This window comes from Cheilinus undulatus, linkage group 4 (assembly GCF_018320785.1).
Source record: "Cheilinus undulatus linkage group 4, ASM1832078v1, whole genome shotgun sequence".
Lineage (NCBI taxonomy): Eukaryota > Metazoa > Chordata > Actinopteri > Labriformes > Labridae > Cheilinus > Cheilinus undulatus.
The window spans coordinates 41,202,643-41,227,695 of NC_054868.1; the positions used below are offsets into that span (position 1 = coordinate 41,202,643).

General features: G+C 38.7%; 1 protein-coding gene across 4 annotated transcripts in view; it reads right to left on the reverse strand.

Moving 5' to 3' along the window:
* fbxw7 (F-box and WD repeat domain containing 7) overlaps window positions 1-25,053 on the reverse strand; it is a 201,159-nt gene that overhangs the window by 157,891 nt on the left and 18,215 nt on the right. For 2 of the 4 annotated variants that reach the window (XM_041784878.1, XM_041784881.1), the window contains 3 exons: window positions 24,112-24,224; window positions 20,278-20,427; window positions 5,707-5,777 (listed from right to left, as the gene is read on the reverse strand). The gene's annotated coding sequence lies outside the window, so the exon portion shown is untranslated. The remainder of the gene's footprint in view (window positions 1-5,706; window positions 5,778-20,277; window positions 20,428-24,111; window positions 24,225-25,053) is intronic. The other 2 variants (XM_041784880.1, XM_041784882.1) reach the window with 1 other exon arrangement.

The window sequence follows — 25,053 nt, forward strand, 5'->3', positions numbered from 1 at the left end:
TAACAACCTCCTGTGACAGTGGGGGTCCCCAGGCTCTGGCACTGTTATTTTAGGGGTTGGGGGCTGAAAAGTTATGTGACCTCTGCCTTGATATCCCCAGTACAGCAGTGAGCTACTATGCTAAACAACAGCACTATCAATGAAATAGTGAAGCTGCAGCATATAGCCCTTTTCTTCTACCTCTCTTCATTATCCATCTAATATAAAAAAAACTTCTGATTTTTATAAGGAAGGAGGCCTGCAATCAATTCATTATTTTTAATCAAACATTACTGGATTAAAAATAATCTAATAGTTGATCTTTATCAATCCTTCCCATCATTTCCTCCTCTATGAGATGTCATCTAAGTGTGATAAACACTGATCAACATCTCTGACTGTTTAACTGCATTCTATAGGCAAAACAGCAAGTTAAGAAGACCATCAGCAGTTTGATCTTTATGCAAATCTGATCTTTAATGAAGATTTGTTTTAGCTTTTGGAATGAAAACAGCACTAAAAGTCAAACTCATAACAGAACGGTTTCCAGATAATTTGACATTTAGTTTAAATAAGTCAGAAATGGCACCTAATGTCCTTTCAGTCCTCTGTTATTCAAGGCACAGTTGACTTTAGTGTTGTTTTATTTTCACTTGTAGTCATTTGCAAAATAAGCTTGACATTTATTGCTAGCAAAACATGTTCCCATTGAAGATTCATAGGTTGCGGTCAGAGTTTTAAACTTTCTGGACTTCTTAAAAGTGCATCAGCAGCAATTTTGTTCAGTCCCTTGCTATCTCTCTGTTATCAATTGTGTTTAAGCTCTTCTTCAGTGCAGGCAAAAGGCTGCTCTGAATTATTTACAGAGAATGAGTGGGTGAGAGGTGTGGGACTGATTAGGGAGGGACGCAGAGGATGGCTAAATCTCAGTTCCTTTCAACAGTGTGCTTAGGAAGCAGTTTCACATTCAAGTTTTATGAAATGACAGCAGTGCACTTCTTCCTGGAGGGATTCTGCGGTCACCTTTTCACTCCAATTCACTATTCTTCTATTAAATACTGTTCGGCTGAAAGAGTCCCCAGTGTGTGAAAAGCATGCACAGTTCAAAGATGGAATAAACCAGGTGGTTCGGTTCCAAGCTGAAGGATGAGGTGCTCGTAATTTCTTTCTTTTGTTTACTTCAGGAGGGCCTTCGGTGCATTCACATCTCAAGCACAAGAAGATGGCACTGCGACACAAACAGGGAAGTTGCACTTGGATGAAAATTCAAACCCCAGAGCATCATCCTGAATTATTCAAACTCCATATCAGATTTCCTGTATCCGCTCCTTGAGACCACGGTAACAGTTTTAGGGGGAAGACGATGTTAACATTTAGACATCTGAGTGTCAGTCCACACTCTAAAATGCAGCACAGAGCCAGGCGATGTACCGCTATGTGCTATCATTTTACCTTTAATTCATCAGCGTGTGTCTGGGATGAATTATTCAACGCCGGCTGCACCACACTCATGGCTTTAAGGAGGAGCACCTCTTAGAGATACGCGCACTGAATGCACCAGAAACACATTAACCATATACCTTTAGCACCACTGTAATGTTTGAAAAAGATGGACATAACAACCCAGAGCTACACAAAAATCAGTTTCTACAGCCCCACCGTATGAAAATGTGGATTAAAGTGTCTGGAAACACAAGATTGCTACTGTGTAGAATAAAAAAATCATGTAATGACCAAACAAAGGTTGCATATATACAAAAAAGGTCTTGAAAGTCCGGCTACAATAATTAAAAAAAAAAAAACATCATATACATGTTCGTATGAACCTCATATAAAACCAAAAAGGGGTGACTTCATTTGATCATAACAACAACTTCCACTGTGTCTTGTGCACACGTGTGAAAAGATATGCATCCTGTTTGAGTCTGTGAAACTCAGGGTGGAGCTTTCCGTGATTCAACTGCAGCTATCCTTTTTGCCATTTCTTGATTTCTACACTTCTTTTTCCTCTCCATTAGATGACACAGAGCTTTAACATCCTCTAACAGAGAGCTAATGTAGATCAAATACTCTTTCTGATGGAAATTTACAACAATCAAGGGATTTGAAAGTACATTTCCTCTTTTATGTGGAAGACACAACTTTTGAAAAGAGGAGATAGGTAAAAGATAGAATGATAATAGCAAGTATAAGGTGATTACTTTTTGTTTCTTTGAACATATCAGTAAAATAATAATGGACAAGATTTTGAGTCATTTGAAAAATCCAGGACTGTAAAAAACATTAACTTTGGAAAATAGAAACTAAGCTTAAAAAAAAAAAAAATAGGCAATTCTATAGATATATTTTTTCAGAAGTGATTAAGACAATGATCTACAAATTTACTAGGAGAAAATGTATCATAGCAGTCCAGTCAAAGCAATTCCAACCGACATTTCGACTTTATTATTTTAATGGACGTATAATGATAAATTATTTCTTCTGTGCACCATTACCTGCAAACTGAAAGAAACAAATGACACAAAACCATATAGAGTAGGGCTGAACGATCTTGGAAAATAATCTGAGTAAACATCCAACCCCTTTATTTTATTGTTCCTACTGAATTTATCAGGAAGGCCGAGCAGACCTGCACACTCACTGACCAAAGAATCTTGCCTCTTCATCCCTGTGTCAGTGCAGCTGTCAAATGTTTACATGAATGTGCTGGGATGGCTTGACTTTATCATGTATGAGAGTTCTCCACTGCTACTACTATATCTGCTTAAGGTGTGTTTGAACCAGTGTCTCACTTGCTTCAAGTCAGAAAGTGTTAAAGGGGGCATATTATGCAAAATACACTTTTTCAGGCTTTTCTGACAAAAAAAATGTGCCACAATCTCCCCAAGAATCAGTCAAATCCTCCCAAATGGCTTGTTTTTCAGCAACAAACTTCAGCATGTTTTGGGGACCTCTGAGACTAATAAAAACTTGTATTAAAAGGGTAAAATATGTGCCCTTTAAACAAAGCCTGAATTTAAAATAAAATAAAAAAATATATATATATTTGTCCCCAATTCAAGGGCTCGGCTTAAGACTGCAGAAAATGCACAAAAAACATTTAATTCTAATGAGTCTAAAACTTACAATGCTTATGGATTTGCTGTGCTCCGGTCATGTAAAGAACAAATTGGTCAACAATGCTGTTAAAAATAAGCAACAGTTGTGCAACAACTCCCTCTTATCAAATAGACTATGCCTTAAAGACTATAATTAATCTTTATATCTAATAGTGTGGCTTGTTAAAAAAGATGTGGCTGGTAGATATTTGAGCTCAGACTGCATACAGAGTTGGTCTTTCTATGCTTTTCTTTTGTCTGTCCAGCCTCGCTTGTAGAGATGGTAACTAAAGCTCTTTGTAGAAATCTGGATCACTGTGGGTCAGAAGGAAGATCTAGGGATGCACGATATTATCAGCAATATATCGTTGTCGGCCGATAATAGCTTAAAAAGTTAATTAAGCACACATGATGACACCGGTCGTGCACCAACAACAAACTTAACATGTCGGCTGTGTGGAAGAAGTTTGAGGTGTGGGAACAAGACAGCAAAGTAGCTGTTTACATCGCTTGTAAAGTAAATGTGATGTAAGGAGGACTTGACAACACGCCTTTAACAACACCATTTTGATTTTGCATCTAAAAAACCGTCATCCTGATGACAAGGACTTTCTTCAGATAAAGAATGACAAAACTTCATGCCTGAGAAAACTCGTCAACTGCTTCTACTTAAGTCATTCGACAAAGCTAAAAAATACAGCAGCAACCACCCAAAGGTAAGGAGCTGAACAGGAACAGTAGATAGATGAGAATTTCACTCTTAAAAAGCCTGTCCAGCACTCAGAGGAGTGCTCTGGTTCTCACTTTCGATGACATGTTTTGGATATGGAAAATAGAGAAAAAGAATGCACATTTACTACATATTGATTCATTTTTCCACTTTTCTTTTAGAAATCCTGAGAGCATTTTAATTCATGATAACTAATGGGAAAAATCCTCATCTTCAAATTGCCCAAAAAGAGTTAAAACTAAGATGATGCAAGACCATTTCTTTTATAATAAACCATATATTTTTATTACTATACACAAAATTTAATACATTTTTATTAAAAGCTTAATTCTGTTGTTATATTCCATATTAACTTAAAATCAAATAGTTATTTGTTTCTATGAATAAACATATATATATATACACACCCACATATACATACAAATGTGTGTGTGTGTGTGTGTGTGTATATATATATATATATATTTATGTTAAATGCCAAAAATATCACAATATATTGCCCTGCTCACAGTATCGCACTATATCGAAAAATATCGATATCGGTACCCCTGTATCACGATACGTATCGTATCGCCAGATTCTTACCAAAACTCACCCCTAGTTTTAGATGTGATGAAATTATCACTTATGCCTCTTTATGAGTTTAAAAAGCAAGCAATCCATGAGAACATTCAAACTTACATTTTATATTGAAAATATCTGATACATTTTAGTGCGTAAACACTGCCATTGGGTCCGTGTCTGAGGAGTATTCATAGCATTCTGAAGTAATGGCATCTTTTTGCATTCTATCATGAAAAGGTTAAAAATAAGTAGCAGATTAAACAGCTAAAAGAACAGGATGAAATATGATGTTAGCTAACACTTCACTGGTATGTACAAGACAAGATCAGCAAGTGATAGGATGTACTGCTCTGACTACAAAGGCTGCCAAAAAACAGTGAAGAGGGAGAGTTCTCATGGTTGCAAAATCCTCTGCACACTTTGGTTTAGAAAACATTCAGGGAAAGACAGAGACTGCTTTTGTGAGATTATGAAGTTCAATTTTAATGTTTTTTTTTGATTAATTTTTAATCAATAGAAATACAACAACCCCCTATGTGCCTGGGCGTTCCCTGACAGGAGTGGATGGATAGAGCTGCACTGATTGCTATGAGGTCTAAAATTTGTTATGAACTTTTAAAAAACCTTTTGCAGTCAGAGTTCCCAGACTGAAACTCCAATTACACAGGGCCAGCCTTGTTAGCTTTGTAAGCAGTTTACATGCAGGTGCTTTAGCTTGGAAACTCATATGAAGTGGTTGATATCATAACGGAGCAGGAGTGACTTTATTTTAAAACAGACCCTGGTGTAGAGTAGATGAGGTGTTGCTAGGAAACAACTGGGTTCAAGCTTGCATCCTATCAGCTGTAACACCTGATAACAAACACGACAAGAACCTGAACCTGATGTTTGCAACAGTGTTTGTCAACGTGTGAAACTGTGAAATCATCTATACATTAACATATTTTTCCCACCCTTGATTGCTCCTCTCAAGTTTGATGTGCAGGTTTTATTTTCTGATAACAAACCTTGTGAAGAAAAGGCTTTATCCATGGACTCAGAGAGATGCAGAGAATACAAATGTGAGTGCAAGCAGTATTGTCACAGACTGTTAGATGTTTGCAGCCATCTGCTGAATATTTTGGTCCAAACATTAATGCAACGATTCAATATATTATGATAGCCCCGGGAGAAGTTAAATTGGTTTCATTGTAATCTAAAAACAACATATCTGCTGTTCTTTATTCAGTGGAAGCACACGTTTAAATGCAATACGTGCAGTGGTGGGCAAGATCTGCATTCACACAGAAACTATCTGACCTCTAAGAAGTTGTCAAAGTTGCAGTGTTTACTCACAGTTCTCTCTTTCGGTCCTCCCTTAAGCCACAATTAGTCTTCTCCGCTCCAGGTCCGACTCTTGATTCTTTCTGTGGACAAAGGGGGAGAAAAAGCAGTCAGCAAAGCAAATCTCACAAGTCATCAAAGAGTTAACAGGCCAGGAGGCAGTTTGGAATATGAGAGGAGAGAGCAGGAGGGCCAGAGTGGTGAGATGAGGATGCTGCGATTTCACAGTTTACTCTCCAAGAAAATCCAGCCAGAACGCGCCAGTTCTTCAACAGGTCTGCCAGAAAAACTACAGCAGAACAATTTAACAACCTGGCACAACATACAACACCTGCAACAGTGTGGAGCAATGAGTCAGCGCCACATGTGCGTCAGTTCTTCCTCTGTCTCATCTGATGGGAAGTGAACAAAGGAGCAGCTGCTGGGGAACCAGCGCAGCTAACAGCTTCTACATGACAATGGAGATATCAAATATGAATTTGATTTGATTTCTTTACACGCTGCAGAGATATATATAATGTCCTTAATCACCGTATCAGTCCCATTACAACGGCTATCTTCAAGTTCCCATGCAATACTCACCCTAATGATTCAACAGGTATCTGACATTGACATTGAAACAACAGCTGCATCCTACTATATCTGACACACCCTATGTTTCACAAGCTTTGTTATCTAAATAGCTAAGAGTGGGCAAGTCACACCCAGTAAAGTTTGATACAAAGGTACCCATTTGTGCTTTTATTTCCAGCAGAGCACATTTAAAGATCCAATATGTTGAATTTTTGCTGCAAAATGTCAACCATAATTAAAAAATGATGACTCCTGTCCTATGGTATCTAATACACTATGGATCTATTTGGGAAAATTTGGCACTACTAAATCATATTTTGTACTTTTAAGAAAAAATGTTGAGGAACAAAAAAGAGAAGTAGATTGCCTCGTAGTTTCCCCTGACTGGCTTTTAGAAAGTATGCATGTTTAAGGCATTTGGGTGTGGGCTTTACTATTAAGACTCAAAAACTGTGTCCACTTCTCATATACCATTCAAATGTTCCCACACCCTTCAAGCTTTTTTTGGTAACTGTTCGTTTTCTATTGCATACTTTGTTTTTTTCCTTTATAATCTCTTACTTTTGTCTGTTCTTCAGAGGTTTTACATTTTCACTTTCTTGTCAATTAAGGATTTTTTTGCTTATCAAACCCAATCAGCTGTTGCTAGTACCACTCCTATTGTAGAAATAAACTTGCCGTCCAAAAGCAGAACCAAATGCCCATCCTATTAAACCGCTGTAATGTTGCAGGTGTGTTTCAAGGATAAGCTAGGAAAATGATTAATATGTTCTACTGAGAGGATGCTAGTTAGCCAAGTCAACACACACTACACTACATCAGGCCGATTTTGGGAAGATTACACCCTTTCATCCAAAGTCAACAGTGACCTGATTTTCCTGTGATGTGGATGGAATCCAAGACTTATTTCCCCATGGGGACATTCAGATTCAGACAACTTTATTTACCCCGAAGGGAATCCAGTTTTTGCAGTCTACCCAGACCATATGCATATTTACAAACAGCAAACAGGAAATGTCAGAGATGACAGTTGTTAGGAATAAGCATGACGGATAAGAGTCTTTCTTTCTTTCCTTTATTTTCTCTTTGCAAATTGTTTTGGACTGGTTTTCATGTGGGAAATAAAACATTGGGTTAAGCTGTGTTGGAAAGTCCAACAGTCTTGAATGCACCGTGACAGCAGTGCGCGCGAAGCTGCGACTGTGTCATCTTTAAATGACGTCACAAGACTCGGGTAGCTGGGAACGCTGCCACTGAGAGAAGGAGAAGACGCCAACTCATTGTTTTTGAGTTGTTACCCGACCAAACTATAACTGAAGCAAGTCGGCCAAAGGAGGAAGCAAAACAAACACAGCCATGATAACAACAGAAAACATGAAGCATAAAGTTAGACTGACATCAGAGGGCCAACCTGTTGATTGGATTTGTGGCAGAAACATCAGTGTTTCAACAACATGCCTTGTAAAAAAAATACCACAATCCAGGTGACGAGGACAAAAGTTGGTCCAAAACTGCCACAAAGGATGTAGCAGGTTGCTAACAGCTGGCCTTATTTAGTTTTAGTCTAAAGTCATGTTTCACCATGTACGATTAAGAGTTTGGAGAATGGTTGTTGTTGGAAAGGTTAAATGATTTATTCTCTACTTTTTGTCTCCTACTCTCTTATAGCAGAAATTGGAACAAACTCTTATCATATTAATATTTAACTTTATTTATATGAAGATAGTATTTACATAGCTGATGGTGGCTGGCATACCAGGCTGCACATCCAACCACATTTATTATTGATTATGTTTGAAGCCAAGACAAAAATGATATTGGAATTATTTTTCATCATTTGAGGAGAAAAAGCAATACACCTACCCGAATAGTCGACGACTCACCTCAACAGTCTGTGACTGGTCGGGTAATGAAATAGTCATCAGCTGTGTCCCTAGTTGTCCATGAATGAATGTTAGTGTGGTGTGTTTAGTTGATCATCTAGTTGCACACCAGACACTATAAGAGCAAAACTGTCAAATCTGCCAATATTTGTTGTCATTTGTTGGGGCTTTCATATTTCAAAATTTGTTAAGATTTTAAAAATATTTTTGAGTGTGCCAGGGTTTAGCTGAATTTCCACTAAGTGGTCTAGTTCAGCCCAGTCCAGTCTGTGAGGAGCGCTTCCACTGTTTAATGTTTGTAAAGGTACCAAAAACAGTGATCTGTACGGCCCTTTTTTGACACCCTTCTATTAGGGTACCAGACCTGCCTATCTGACTCTAAAGAGTGGTGCAAATCTCACTACAGTCTATTGCTTGTTTGAAAGACTCTTCACTTTCTGTGCGATCATGGTGATAACGGAAAAACACAAGTTTTCTGAGCTGAACAGTTTTTCTATTTTGTTGTGTCATAAGAAAGCCTTTTAAAGGAAACAGTAATATACTATTAAGCAATAAATCTTGTGAGGTCCTATTAGATTGAAATGGCAACTCCAATTCAAGAAGGAGAGTTGTGACTTGTAGAGATGTGTCATTCAAATGAGTCAGTTCTAAGAGCTGATTCTCCAGTTCCAGTTCCATTTTTAATGTTGTTTAATTGAATAAAAAAGTCAAACTGGTACCAAATAAAAAGCCATTATGGAGCTTGAATATCTAAATCTCAATCAGATGTGTAGCACTGTAACCTTAACATTACTTCTAATGTCACAGAGCAGTGTAGGTAGTCTGTAGAGTAGCATGGAGACAGGTCTAGATGAAGTGAACACTTCAGCAAGGTACAAAACTTCCCAGAAACTAAACTGATCAAATAACAGTCCACGTATTGTAAGGTATACGAAACACTCATAAGCCCTGAGGTATCAGTGCAGAAAAGTAACACCCACTGAAATAACACACCAAGAATAAAATATCCTTTAACAAACATTACACTGAATATAGTAGTTCAACTAAAACAACTGACACCTCTGGATAACATCTGTTTGAGTCTGTGTGATCCTTCTAACACGATCCACATGTTCAGATGTTGAAATACTGAACCTTACACAAACACTGCACGCAGAACAGTGCACAGCTTATGTCTGTACATAAGAGTTTAATTTGGTCAATGAAAAACACAGATTAAGGTGTTCTAATATGAGGAATGAAGCTGCCAGATTAGAGCAGCTGCCTACATACTATAATAAGCCCACCTGACTCCCCCAGCAGGGCTGAGGAGCTGCTTTTAGAAGAGGATTTCTACGTTGACGTAAACAAAACTAGCTGTGGGAAATGGGCAGATGTCCTGACAGGCAATCCAGCTGTTTGACATCTGATAACTGTGAGACAGAACCACTGAAATCTTCATCATTCAGGGCTATTCTCCTGTACACTTTCTTTGCAAAGATGAGCTGGACTGAAGTTGCCACACAATTGGGTCATTGTGAAACTACTTAAATGAAGCAACTAGGGGATGATTCCAGATGTGAGCAGAGGTTAAAGACGGCCAATGACAGGATCAGTTTCAGATAAGAAAACGTTGCTGGTCCTCAGCTTAAAAAAAGCAGAGTATTATTCAAGAGAGATTTTTTAAATGATGGTAAATCCAGGGGATGCAACCAACTCTCATTTCCATTATCAGTTCAGCTTGAGTTGATCTTGGCAGCCACTGAGGACAGAGTGATACATCTTATCTTTGTGTTATCCTCTACATACTTGAGTGCTGTTTTCTGTTTATACATATAGCATTGCGTTCTCTCAACATTCAAATATATTACTAAATGAACATCTCTGATGTGGAAAATGTCCCTTATGAGCCTTGCATGCAATTTGTATCTCAGAATGGCGGCCAAGGTGCTCCACACCTGATTTTTCACCATTTATCTATTTGTTTTACAGGGGCTGTACATATTAATTAACATTTTTGTAAATCTGCCAGGTAGCCAAAAAGCTTGTTTCCATCTGCAGTTCCTGGCCAGATGTTAAATTTGGCTCCCTATAAAATATAAAATATAACAGGAAAAGTTTAGAGAGGAAAAACAAAAAGAACAACAACAGAGTATACAGAGTGCAAGCAATGATCTTCAGTGAAAGTTACTAAAACTATGTATGGATCTAAGATGTCATCAACAGAGTGGGCAGGTAAATAGCATAAGGAAGTTTCTGGAAAGTAACAGACTACTTTAGCGCCCAAAATAACCAATATGTACAGATTATCTTCATCTACATATGATCACATAAAGGTGTTCATATTAGACTAAACCTTTATAGAAACTGTCTGTGGTTTTTATTTGTGCCTGATGTTGCTGCTGCTGCAGCACATGTGTTTATTTATTGTAAACTTGATTTCATTTCTCATCACTGATTTACCCCAGGAAACAAAAATTACAGTGCTTTTAAAAACACATTACTATGGATTACATTACAGCCAGCGGTGCATGTTTTACAGTTAGACCACATTGCTGTGCCAGTGCCATGGCGTGAGTATCAGCACACCTAAATAGCAAGGCCTTCTTGACAGGTTGACATATTAGGCCTACTTTATCAACAGAAGTCATGTCATCACCTTTACAACATTTCAAACACAGGCAGTAGTGCTGCTGCTGGAAACGGACACACACTGAAAGCATTTATTACAAACATGCCCTTATTATACCGTAACTTTTTACATGACGGTAATGAGGCAATATGATGGCTATTTTTAAATACTCCAGGACACCACATAACCACCCAACCTTAGTGTGTATGTCCCACTGTGTGCTTACATGCAGTGGCACTTGTGCTTATTCTTAGAGCTATACATTGCTGTTTTTCAATGTAAAACCCCAAACTGTTACTGTGACAGATGCAATCTACAAGTACAGGTGTTCTGACTGCAGAAGTGTGTTACCACACTACATAGGAAACCACAAGGTCCAAAAAAAAAAAAAAGAGAAACAATATAAAGCTGGATTAGCTGGATCCCTACAGAACAAAGACTGTGCACCCGCTGCAGCCAACAAGAGGTGAAAACAGAGCTGCACCTTGTAACTGCTTGTCCTTTATACAAGGACTTCAGAGACAAGTTCTTTCCCCTTTTCACCAGAAAACATATAGAATTCAGCAGTGTGAACTAGGAACGGAAACTTCTGTGTCTGCTGGGTGAAGTGAAACAGTGTGAAAATGCTGCAACACATTACGTGAGCTGTTTTGACCAAAGAAGAACATCAAACCCCACCGCCATGAACCGGTCTTTCTGCACATTTGAAGAAATATCAGATTGAAAAAAAATCAACCATAATTTTGTAAGAAAGAAAGAAAGAAAGAAAGAAAGAAAGAATCACTACAAAGGGTTGACAAGGCTGAAATCTTTTCATGCTCTGTTTCATGTTTCATTTAAACATATATACAGCTGGCATGTTAAGTATAGCTGTGCTTTTCTGGGACGTCCTTGTGGACTTTTTTTTGGCCCAGATCTAATCATAGAAGTCCTTTACCATTTGGTATCTGCTGACACAGAGCCCCACTATCAACACAGACTTGCTGCCAACTCACAAACCCAACAACAGCCAAGTTTTATTTTGGCCTGTTATCAAGTCTCACAGATCTACCTTTAATTAGCAACAGCTGCTAGCTTGTCACATACCACCAATGATATGTCCATTTCTTTGGCCAGAGGTTGGTGCTGGGCTGATATCCTAATATTTTTATCAGAATCATGGCAGTCACAGAAACGAAGCAAATCTCTGATTTACTAACATTTTGTTACAGGTCATAATCCTCCAAGCACACGTCTGCTGAAACTGGGGTCTAAAATCCTCACCTTACAATAGAAACAAAGGTCTGCCACTTTTGTTTCAAAAATGCTGTAATCTGTGTTAGCCAACTCCCGTGTTAAGAAACAAAATTAGCCAATTTTTATCTCCTGTATCCGGTGGACAACCTAGAGCTTTCTAGGAAAAGTTCAGAGTGTTTCCAGAGGCCTGTGGGAGAAGCTCTGAGGTTACACATGCCTGCAACTTCAGTCTGTGTCAGCTGTGCCAAATAAAATGATTCCACACGGAGGAATGTAACTGCCGGGTTTCCTGGCCTTGGTTCAGTTTGAGAAACTCTGCTTTAAATACGAGTGAAGCACTGGGTTATGCAACAGTTTTATGAGAACAAAATTGCTGCTATCATCCAAAAATGTCCTTTTTTAAGAGTGGAGACAGAAAACAATACAAGCTGTATCTATACTTTTATCTATTCTGCATTAATATGGATGACACAGCAGTGTTAAACCACTCTGTTAGGGATCTGAAATTCAGTATTAAACGTAACAGAGTCCATTCCTCCTCTTTCTTTAACAATGCATAACATTATTATAACTATTACATAACAAATTAGCCAAAAGCATTTCAAATAAATACCTAACATTACATAACAAGAATGGCTTACAGCTGCAACAGCATATCATGAAATACTTCAAATTTGGAGGGCAGAATTTTAACATATGCATGAATAAATATTATTCAAGTCTTGTCAAACAGTCAAGGTGCTGCCTATTGAGCAGATCACTGGCATGGTATCACATGCATGTCAGTTTGACCTATACAGTATACAAGAGTCTCTAGTTCGTAGCAATGCAAAGTTTGCAAGTTTAAATGTTGCATGGTCACATTTGTGCAAGTGGATCAATATAAATCTGTCTAATCTAGCTGCAAACTTTTGCTCCAGAAATGAAGCAGACTGTTAAAAGATGGTCCATCAAGCATAAAACCTGCCTCACATACTACAAATGATGATGAATGTGAGGGGAAAGACTTTGCATGACTGCATGATGCAAAAAGACACAGCAGCATCTCCACACCAGATCTTATCTGGGCCTATCATCAGTGTAGGCCTATAAAGATCACTGGTTCTCATCATTTTTCCTTGAAGCCCCTCCTACCCTCTTCAAGTCTAAATAAAGCCGAGCACTGGCACTGCATTCAAAAATTATCATAAATTAGAACTGATTATATTATGGTCTCTGTGGCTGGCTCAATAAGGCCATATTTTTGAGTGAGGTAATCTCACAACTCTCCAGCAAGTGTGTTATCATCTAGGGCTGAACAGTATCGTAAAAAAAACAGAAATTGTGTTTTGTTTTGTATCTTTTTCTTTTTGGATAGATATTGCTTTTTTTTAACAAGCCCTCCAACAGCATCTCTGGCACACAGAGGGAGGAGGAGGAAAAGAGGAGAAAAAGAACAGGTGGAAGGAGCAACTAATTTCTTCAGAAACTTTACAACTAAACTCATAAATTTGTAACCTAAATGTTCCAACCATTTCTAACAACATTTAATGCTACGTCTAGTCGCCCCAGCCAGCCCCATGGGTTTTACTAACACTTCATCAATAGCTCCCATTGCTGAGCTGCTGTGATTCTCCAGCACTGCATGGCACATCTGTAGCTGCAGAGTGAACAATCTGCACATCTGTAATGTTAACAGAGTGTATATTTACTAGCAGAGGACAAGGTGCTGCATTTAGTGGGAATCCACTCACTCAGGATTTGCAGCAGCTTTGCCTGCTGGTTTGAACATACATTCTTACTTACAACAGAGTTTACGCTCTCCTAATATTTAAGGCGTTGCACCAGCTGAGCTAGTTTCAACGTAGGCTTGAGTTCTAACTTAAATCTTACACCTACCCCCTTCTATGCCTTATCATGATTTTCATCCACAGTGGACGTTGTTTGAGGATTAACAGCAGCTGGCATACATTACACTGGATTAAAAAATGCTTTTCAGTGATCATACCTGCAGCAAAATTTTGGTTGGTTTGTTCGTAAATCTCTACTAGTTAAGACTAACCTGACGTCTCTGTGGTGCGACTGAACAAAGACACAATTTCAGTTAGAACTTAACTAGTTTCAACGTAGGGTTTAGTGTGGACTTCACATCACAACTTAAGGCAAAACTTACGAATAGCTGGTTCAACAGGCTGCAGTTACATAAAAGAAATCTTTCTGGACCAACTGTACTGTGGAAGACTAGCAAATTATTTCAGCCCTACATTTGACTCAGAACATGGCTCAACACAGAATCATAATGTACAGCCTCCCTGTGACTGAGTTGTTTTCCTGCTGATTGCTGTGAGTTTTACTGCTTAATATTAGATTAATGTGAACATAGGGGGCAGCATCACAGGCTCTCACTTTCTTTCTCTCCATTATTCTCTATTCAGGCAGCATGGTATGATGACAGGGCAGCCTGCCATTGGTTGACAGACCTAGACACAGGGAAAACAATATGATGGTTAGTATTCAAGCTAACAGTAGAAAAAATGATCTAAAATGGATGATAATGGATAACAGCACTTCCAATATTGATTTTACTGGTGTGGATTTAATCTTTAAAGTCCTGAAAAGTCATCCAAGTTCCAGGCCCACTACAAATGCTGTTGGAAGGGATTCAAAGGCATGGATAGCATCAATGGGACGACAATGGCTGGCTTCAAGAGGAAAAAAGTAAGAGGCTATGATTTATGGTTCAACAGTTATTTAACATTTAATAAACTGTTTTATTTCTTGTCCTGTATGACAACGCTGGTCCGGAAGGTTTTATTACCTCCGGCTTCTAATAACAGAAATCACGTGGCATCTGGCCTTTAATCCTCATGGATGTGACTTAGACTGACTTCGTTTTCGTTATTACTTGCAGAAAAAAGACAGCAATATACCAACTCAGCTAGAAAATATAGCATTATGATCGCTGGCCCATATCACCCAGCCATATTTTAGACTACATGATGTTGTAATGACAGAAATTTATAACAAAAATGTCTTCAATTCCTTTTGCAGGTGTGATCTTCGAGCCCAGTCTGGTTGACATGTTTTCACAAAGCAGCTCAGGCTGATCTCTTAAATATCAATGAAAAAACAGGCCTCATCTAGTCGCAGTAACTCATGCTCTAGGCATGACTCATTCAGAAGTTTGGTAGTAATACTCCAAAGTCTGGTCCACATGACAGCTTGATTCACTGTATTTTTCTCGCTGAATGAAACCCAAGTCTTAAAATGGGAATGCTTACCATTCGGTTGACTTTGCTCTTACATCAGCTAACAATTTCCTTTAGTCGAGTGTGCTGAGATGGGTCTGGTTCTACTGTAGTCAGAGGGAGCTGTGTGGAGCAGCAGTGAACAAGCCAGCAGTACAGAGAGAGTGAAAGACACTTCATAAATCACTGCTGGAATGCAGCTTCATTTCCTCTCTGACCCCACCTTCTCAACAGCTTCTTCTTTCAAATCCAGGAGCTTTCTACACCGATCAGCAGAGACCTGACCATCCCAATCATGACACAATGTCCAGCTGTGAGTCTGAGCTTTAAAAAAAAAATAACCCCACAGCAAACTAGCACATATTTCAATCATGAGGATCAGACGTTACAAAGAACAACAGAAACTAATGAGAGGAGGCAGGCTTAATTAAAGAGTAGAGCAAGAGTGTCTTTGTAAAGCTGGTGGCAGATCGTCTTTTTGTGGCTCTGTGGAGATTTACAACAACTCTGACTGATTAATAGTTACCTTTTCTGGTTTGTCGTTGGCACGGTTGCCGTTGATGAAAACTGATATGACTTTAAAGAGGGTGATGATGATAAATGCAGGGTGACAGTGACTATGATATGAGTAATATTGTGCTGTCTTTTTGTTGGTGTTGTACTCAGAGTAATCTGATACCAAAGCTGACACATTTTCACCACTGGGTTTGAGATTTTCACTCTGAAAAGCTGTATCAAAAATTTCTAAAATTCACTGCATGTGAAAGCATGCCTGATTTTATATTTTAATCATTTTTTACAGCATCACAGAATTAGCGTTGATATTTTTGCAGCACAAGTTGCTGCAGATCAAGAATGAGTTAACAGGTATTAACTGGCCTAAGTGATGAGCGATGACCCAAGGTTTAGACTGACTAAAGCATACATTGTTATTGTTTGTTTTCCCCTACAATCTGAGTTTTAAAACAGCTGATGTACGTGAGAAAGTTAAATGTTAAATTAAACAATGGTGGAATGACATTTGACAAGATAAATTGCAGAACAACGTGACATGATGAGAGTTTCTGTGCAGCGAGTGTGTATAAGAGGAAGAGAGAGGTAGAGTGAGCGGACACTGCAGGGACTTAATTGATCACGTATGGCACGAATCTCCAAACATAGATAACTCGAGTGTTAATTCACCAGTGTGTGACGCCCAGGTAAAGGTTATGTTTGGTGTATATGCTACCTTGACCAAATTTAAACATCGGTCTGATGTACAGAGGGAGAAAAAGAAAAGATGCTCAAACCGAGGCCCCCCTCAGGTGATGAGTCCCTTTGCACTGTGTGTAGTCTGTGTACAGGGAGGCGTGGCCTGCTAGTGATTGGGTTGTGCCCAATGTATGGAAGCTGATCTTCCAAGCGAACAGCACAAGGTTCATATCCAACCTGTGGTTCCTTTCCCACATCTCATTCTCCACTCTCTCTCCCTTAATTCCAACGTTATGCACTGTCCTGTCCTCTTCAAATGAAGGCAAAAGCCCCCCAGATAATAGAGCTTTAAGAATATGATAAAAAAGAATATATTTATTATTGCTGTATCATGCACAACAAAAGTGAGTGTGCAACCTGCAATCAGTGCAATACTAAAAGAGGTAAATAGCAGCAATAAAACAAAATAAAAGCAGGTGAAATGGTCAGGTCCAGTGTACAAATGTGCAACAATAAGAAGGCAAAAGAGCAATAATAAAAGGCAGGATGCTCAGTTATGAGGAAGCCTTAATGGAACTGATTAGGAGGAACTTATAAAATGGAACTTGTGAAAAGTACCCAACTCAGATCAATGTCCTTTAGGACATGTTCAGATGAAAGCTCAGTGGCTCTCAAAGCTGCCATGGCTGATCTAGCAAAAGCTTTTAGATGTTTGAGTCCTTACTAAACGTATGTAAGCTGGTTTATGGGCTATATAAAGATATGATGACAAACACGTGAACACAATGAACAATAAACCCCTGTGTTACCAGAAAAAGAAGACCTATGCAGTGTTATTTTCACTCACAAAAACATAATGTTGCACTCATTTTGTCAATAGGTGTTTTTGTCATATGTGGTAATTATTTCAGTGATTTTTGTCAAATATTGCAAAACAAATCCACATCACCACTGCCTTTTCCTGTGCCTCTCAAAATAAAGGCAAAAATGCCCCCCAAACAATCTTTTAATTAAACTAGAGCAGCACTCAGAGAGCGCAGACCTCTGCCATTAGCCCTATCTCCCAATAGTACAGAATCCTTTAAAAAATTCCTGGATCCAGACGGTGATCCAGATCAGTCCCAAAATCTAATCAGTTCTTCTTTATGCCATTTCTGACATTTCCTGAAAATTTCATGAAAATCTGTCCATGACTATTTGAGTTATGTTGCTAACAAACTAACAAACGAACAAACAAACTAACAAACAAACCCACTCGATCACATAACCTCCTTGGCGGAGGTAATAAATAAGAGACAAGTAATGAAGTCTCAAAATTATGATCGCGATATCAAGCCAAAGAATTGTGACTATGACTCTAAAACAGGAGATAAGACTAAATGAAGCTAGCTTCATGATTTTGCAGATGGGTCCTGAAAAATGGGCTGACAGTACATAATTCACAAAGAGCGCTCTGGTTGTTTGTTTTTCCTTAAACCAATCACAACTGTCTGGGTTTAGATAAGCCTGAGATTTAGATACAGTACTTCTATAGAAAAGTTTCATATGGAACTTGTTTGAGTGAGACATTTGAAGAGGAGGGGAGGTGAGAAGGGTATTTAGGTGACGAAATCCCCAGAAAACAAACCCCCAAGCAGAACATGTACAACATAAGGAACCAAGATCCAAAGCCTGCTTTACTGCATGTTTCATTTCAGCAGTTGTTGTTTTATTTAGGGACAAGAGCTTTGAGATCTGTAGCAGTCAGATAGTATCAAGGGAGGAGAGCTCTGTCTGAGGATAGTTACTTTTAGCAGACATATATTTACAGTCTACATCCTGTGAGTCAGACTAAAGGCTTCATGACTTAAAGGTTTTTAAATGCGAGTCATCTTTTGTTCTACATACTGGCTTCTGATAAAATTTTAGCCTTTACTTGTTTTGCCAACAGTTCAGGGGTGTCTTAAAAAAGAGTTTTCTATCCGTTTCAGTCTTTTTCCAACTCTAGTTTTCTCTGAATGACATCATTTTACATCCTATTCCTGACTTCTTCTTAGCAATTACTAATGAGCTCGCATCTTACCTTGTTCTTCAAAATATAGCAGTTTTCTTACATCATTCTTTCTCTATTATGTATGAACCATTTACACCAAATATTAGCACCATGTATTCTACACTTGGTAAGGACTAGTGGATCAGCTGATACTTTCAATTTTCATCAATTTTACTGATTAATCCTACTCATAGAAAATCTAGATTTAAAACATGAAAATTTAAATATTCCTTGGCTGCTCCCCTCAGGTGGTTAGAAACTTCTTTTCAGAAAGAAAATCTTTGGATTATTTGTGCATCAACTTGCTTTTCTGCCCTATCCTGAACAATAAATACACATATGCATTTGAGCAGGTCAGCATAACTCATAAAACAGAGTGCTTCTTTCATAGCTTTGTACATCTAACTATTTAAGCACTTTAATTTCCCTTAGCCACAAAAATATCCTTCTACATTCAACAGAAAGGCCAAAAGTAATAATTTACCTCTCTACTTCTAATGTATATGTTGCAATATAAATCACACAAGATAATCTATCAAAATTGTGAATATTGCTTGGTGTGAAAAAAATTGAGATTTTTTTTTATTGCGTCATCCCGCCCTACTTGATAAACAATGTCTCATCCCTCTTCTTCGTCTTCTTCTCAATGTTGTAAATTGTTTTGGACTGGTTTTCACTATTTCAAATAAACAGTGGGTTAACCTGGGTTGAAACGTGACTGGATTGTCTGATGGTTTTAAATGCACCACGCCAGCAGTGCACACGAAGCTGCTGCTGCTATGTCACCTTTAAATGACATCACAAGACACAGGTAGATGGTTGCCAGTGAGAGGATGAGAAGATGCTGTTAAAACCCAACCAAACTACAACTGAACACCAACGAAGCTTGGGTTCTCGAGTGATCAAAGCTGGAGGCCCAGCTGACCAGTGTGCAGGTGAGCTTACCTTGCTTGTTTCTCCTGTCATGAAAACCAGTCCTTTCTTCCTACTGTCCCTTTTCTTTAATGCACTTAATGGAAGGGTTAGTAGATGTGTCTTTATTTATTTACTTAGTCTGTAACAACATGCATTATGAAAATTTAAGGATGCATGATATTATCAGCATGACATCTGTATCAGCAAGCATTTGCTTAAAAAAAGTCAATATAGGCAGAAATTAGAATTTTGGCTATTACATACGACCCATATATCGGCTGTAAATACTGGCTGATTGGCTGTCAGTATTGGCCATATGTACAACTTTAGGTCTGAAAATATATTTGAATATCAGTATGTAAGAATTAAAATTAATTTGGAGATATCAGCAAATCAGATAATGGCAAAGATCTAAAAAAAAGGCATCGCTAACAAATTTGTGGCAAAATGTTTTTTAAAAATTGAGACCACAACACCAAATTGAAGCAAAAGATAAAAGCACTATGTCTTTGCTAAAAAGCCAGATTTATATGTCACAAATGACAACACTTTGTAGGAATCAAAACTGCATGGTAAATTATTATCGTGTCTGCATCCCACTGAACATAACCTTTAGCATTCTAGGAGAACATATAGGACTCCTCCTATGATATGGGCCATAATACTGCTTCTGAGAAAATACCAACAAGTTACTCTTTCCTTTTATCTCTTCAGCTTCTGTGAGTTCATACAAATGCTGCATGTCAACAATGCAATTTGAGTGTGCATTTAAGCCCGGGGCTGACCAGAACAATGGAAAATGCAGCGAGAGAGCAACAAGAGAGGGGAAAAAAAGCACTACAAACATCAGCAGAGAGACAGGAGTAGCAAAAACAGTTTCTCTACAAGACATAGGAGACAGAGGAGGGGCCAAACCTGTCAGTGGAGGGACTGCGTAGGGGCTCTGGTTGAGCTTTGCTGCTGCTTGGGGGTACGGCGTGTTATCTGCAGCTCGGCAGACCTTCCCTTTGAAGTGATGCTGAGCCACAGACTGAGCCAGGGGCAGTGAAGTTAGGAGGTGGGAGGCTATAGAGAAAATGCAGAGAGAGCAACAAAGGTGAGAAAAAAAACGTGAGTTATCAGAGATACAGAGAGGGCTGAGGAGTAAACAAAACGCGTCTGTTAACTTTCATCTTGTAATGTCAGAAAGAGCCACCTAAGAGATCGTTCAGAGCAACTCTGTTTGGATGAGAGTATCAACTTTGAGGTCATGCAGCACACGTGATTGTTATTTTCCCTATTTTTATGACTTGTTTAAAGAAGTCATCTTTCTTTTCAGGGAGTAATGAAGAAAGCATATGGCAGCCATGTGCTGGAGAACGATTAGCTGCATCGAAACGGGTTATAATCGGACAGTAAAAGTGAGGAAAGTGAATTGACAGGCTGTCCGCCTGCTCCTTCTGTTCAGTTGAACTCTCCTTCTAGGATTATCCTCTCTAATAGACTTAAAGGCACTTTAACTGAGCTGCCAGCTGCCTGCATCCCCCCGGCGGAAAGCCACCCAGGTCAAGTCTGAGGGAGGATATCCTACCATGACAATGCAACACATTCTCATAGTGCCTTGAATTCTCTATCACACCAAAATAGTCTATTATTAAACTTTGATCTAGAAGGAACTGCGTAAAAAGCTTATTTATGGGGTAAAATATGTAGCAAGCAGGACAAAAAAAATCCATCTTCTATCAAAATCATTTTTTATTTTGAGCATCAGACCCAAATACATACGTGCATTTGTCTCTAGTTGGCATCAGTTTACATCAGATGCATTTTAGAGCGACCAACCTACTTTAAATTTGATAAACAGTAAATAATTCATCTAGAAGAAAAGAGAAATGTGGGCCACAGAACTGTTGATCTACATAACTTCAAGCTACAGTGATTTCCACTTCGTTTCTATGCTGGTAAAACTCCACCATGAAGAGGTGATGTGGAAAATTACCTGACAAACTATGTTTGGGACTTTGCTGCCTAGTTTTGTACTGGTTTATGCTTTCTTGTCTGGCCACCTTTTATGAAATTAAAGTGCATATTTATGCAGAAAATTCCCCATTGCCTATTTCCCTAACAAGTAGAGAAAGCTTTTAATCACAGTTTCTTTTACAGAGAATTTTGAAACAGCTTCAAGAACAGACAACAAAGAGTGTACCAACTCTAGACTCCAGGGTGGCGGGGGGAAAGACAAAAGCGCTGTTCAAAAATTAACCAATCTTTTGAAACTTTCAAAATTTGTCTGTGTGTGTATGTGAACATAAACAGGCACATTTTTCAGCCAGACTTATAGCCTTTTCAAACATACAGTTACTTAACCCTTTGAACACTTTGCCTATTTTTCTGTTTTTTAAGTTTCTGTTCGAAAATTGCATACCCACAATAAAATGGGTATATCTCTGCAACCACAAGGTCTATTTGAATAATTTTGGTGCCATAGTAAAGGGAACACTTGTGAGATTTATTGAGATGTGTTAATATGAGTATATGTGATACTGGTGAAGAGTAAATGAAGATGGCACATGGCAAAAATTTTAAAAATGTAGGTTCACCTAAAAAAAAAAGAAAGCATTTTCAGGATGAATATCCCTTTGAAAATGATGCAGCTGCAGCTCTAAACCTTTATCAGACCATAGTACAACATATGAGTATGGAGTTTGATATGTCATAATTCATTTAGCTGTTATTTGAGTTGTGTTTGGGGCACGTAAAAAAGGTTTTTATAGTCTTGTGGCCCAGGTTCTGCTGTTTAATTTGATGTGCAACACCACTATATTCTTTCATGATTAGTGCATTATTTCACACCTCAGGGGACCTCAGGGTTCACAGCGCAAATCAGAAAATTCCTGACTAGATGTTCACACTTGTCCCTCACAGCTCAAAGTCTTCCTAAGCCCTATTTACACTCGCACAAAACTCCTGAAACTGTCCTTAATTTACAGAGGACAGTTGAAAACAGTAAATCAGGTAATTTCCGTAACCTGACATGCCAGAATCAACAGCTCCATACATCCACTGCATATATCCATTGGCTATGTTTCACATTCATCTGAGAAACCTCCCATAGAAAGCAGGAGGGGCTGGATTAAACTTGTGCCGTAGGCGGTCAGGAAAAGAGTGAGAAAGTCTTCTCCACCAAGAGAAGCTAACAGTGTGGCTCTTTGCTTTTGTTTTAACAAAGAAATGTGGCACAATTCAAATAAAACCAGACCTGCCTATCTTGGCAAAATATTTTGAGTACCACTTGTGTCATGTGGCTGGGGATCAATAAAGTTATTCTTATTCTTATATAGGGTGTAATACACACACACAAACACACCTGTAATACACACACACACAAACACACCTGTAATACACACACACACACACACACACACACACACACAGATGCACGGCTCCCACTAATTTCTTTCTTTTTTATCTTCAATAGCACATTGGGGTCATTAAGGAAACAAGATCGATAGATTTGCTAGAAAAATCTATGATTTTTGTTTCACTTTTTCATCTTGAATGTCAGTGCTTATTCCCCTATCTGAAATGCCACTTTCACAGTGAACATAGCGTTATTAACGGTTCACATTTACCAAAAGTTGGCAGGTCCACTCACGCACAGTTTACCTTTATAACCGCCAGCTACAGCAAGTAGGGGAACGGGGAGGGAGGCACAGGGCAGGAGGAGCAGGGGTATAACGCTGTAGGTTTGGCAGACTCGTTATTCTCCGATACTCTGCATAATTGGTTGAAAGTGGTTCCCCATGCTGCTGCATCCTGCTGTCAGACTTGAGTACAGCACAGCACATTTCCCACAGAATTCACATGTCCACAGCCTTTTGCATAGTTTAGAGAGGCGAGTCGTACCAGCATATTTACATGTCAAATTGCATACCTGCTACACAAAATGCATACAGGTTGGCTGGTCTGTAAAACTGCTACATTTCTACAGCTACGTCTGAGCTAAACGTCACATTGCCACCAGTGGCAGCCATTACTAACAGCTTCCAATACAACTAAACCCTGCCAGTAGCTACTACCTCGTTCTCCTCAAACAACACTGCCTGACCAGATGTCTTTGGGTCTGGTACAAACGGTGCAGATTGGAGCTCCGTAAGATGGATTTGCCTGATGACGACATGGATTCTGGCAAATCCATCTGCTTGTAAGGTTACATTTTCTGGGTAGGTTACACTAAATTTTTTCAGAAATTTTCAGGGTTGCATATGTGAAAGAGAGGGTGAAATGCTAGGAGGCTAGCAGGGAAATTAAGGTCTAAGTCAGGGATTAAAAAAAACAGATGTGTGCATTGATCAACCAGGTAAATTCTGGAAATTTTCAGGAATTTCTGCAAGTGTGAATGGAGCGCATTTGTCTCCTTTTGCCTCAGGTCAACTGGAAGAAACTTTCTAATTCGGACAAGTGTGAAAAAGCACGTGGCATTTTGGGAGGGTAGGTTACCCTAAAAAACCCAGAACATTTTAGGAAAGTAGGTGTAAAAAGGGCTAAAGACAAAATCCAACAGTGACTTTGCTTTTTTGTTAATTAAACTAAGTCTGAAGATCAGCAGTTAGGCCAGCTGTTTTGTGTCCTGGTCTGCAGAGTACAGGAACCAGATGGTTTCCTTGAATGTCTTCTGATGTACTCATTTAGACAAATTAGCTGTCTGACTGCAAAGAAAACAAAACACTCATTACTTTGCATCCCAGTTTAAGACAACCATTGACTGACCTCTTTAATCTCTTTGACCCTGTCTGATGAGATGCTCATTGATTGTAGCCATCAGACATTTCCCTCCATATGGGCACTAAGAGCAGCAACAATACTTGGATTCAGAGGTGAATCTAGAAGCAAAGACATTTTTGTTACAACACAGTCTGTAAATTTAATTTGGGATCAATAAAAAATCCATCTATCAACCTAATCTTTGATTCATTTCCAACCCCTTTTTTTATCAACAACAAATGGTAGTTTACTCTTTCACTGGTCGAACTGGTCAATTCTTTTTATGTTCCTCTGCAAAAATATGACTTATATGTATGATTTTGCAACAATCAGAAAAATCTCCCAAGTCTTTGAGTAAAGCTCATTAAATTGCAAAACCCAACACACATCTACTAGTCATCAAGGATGGTTCAGCATTGATTGTGACATGACTGCGACAAGAATTACCTCAATGCAGCCTTTGCATAAAAAGGAATGGATCTAAGCAAATTATATGAGTTTAGCAACATCTACCAAATCAGAAAGAAGATGATCAACAAAGACCCCATCATGGGAGTATAAACTTAAAAGGTGCTAACAGCACTCTAGTCTGTTTAAACTCACCAACAGAATCTCAAAATGAGCAAAAACTAAAAAACAGACAAAAGAACCTGGACACTGTCACAACCAGGGTGGATCCCCACCAGACTGTTGGCTCCTCTCAACCCCAGTGATACCATTTAATGCATTCAGCTTAACACCTTTGAAACAGATGGTGGTACAACCTCATCCACTGCCGCTCACTGTGACCGACTCTGCTTAAGAATTTATTGGAGCAGTAAATAAAAAACATCCTCTTTTTGTGGGGAAATCTCACATTTCTGAAACCCCACTAAAAAAGAAAGGCACTGTAAGTTGTAAAACATGGCAGTCGCAAAGGCTGATAACAGGAGTTCAGACGCACAGACC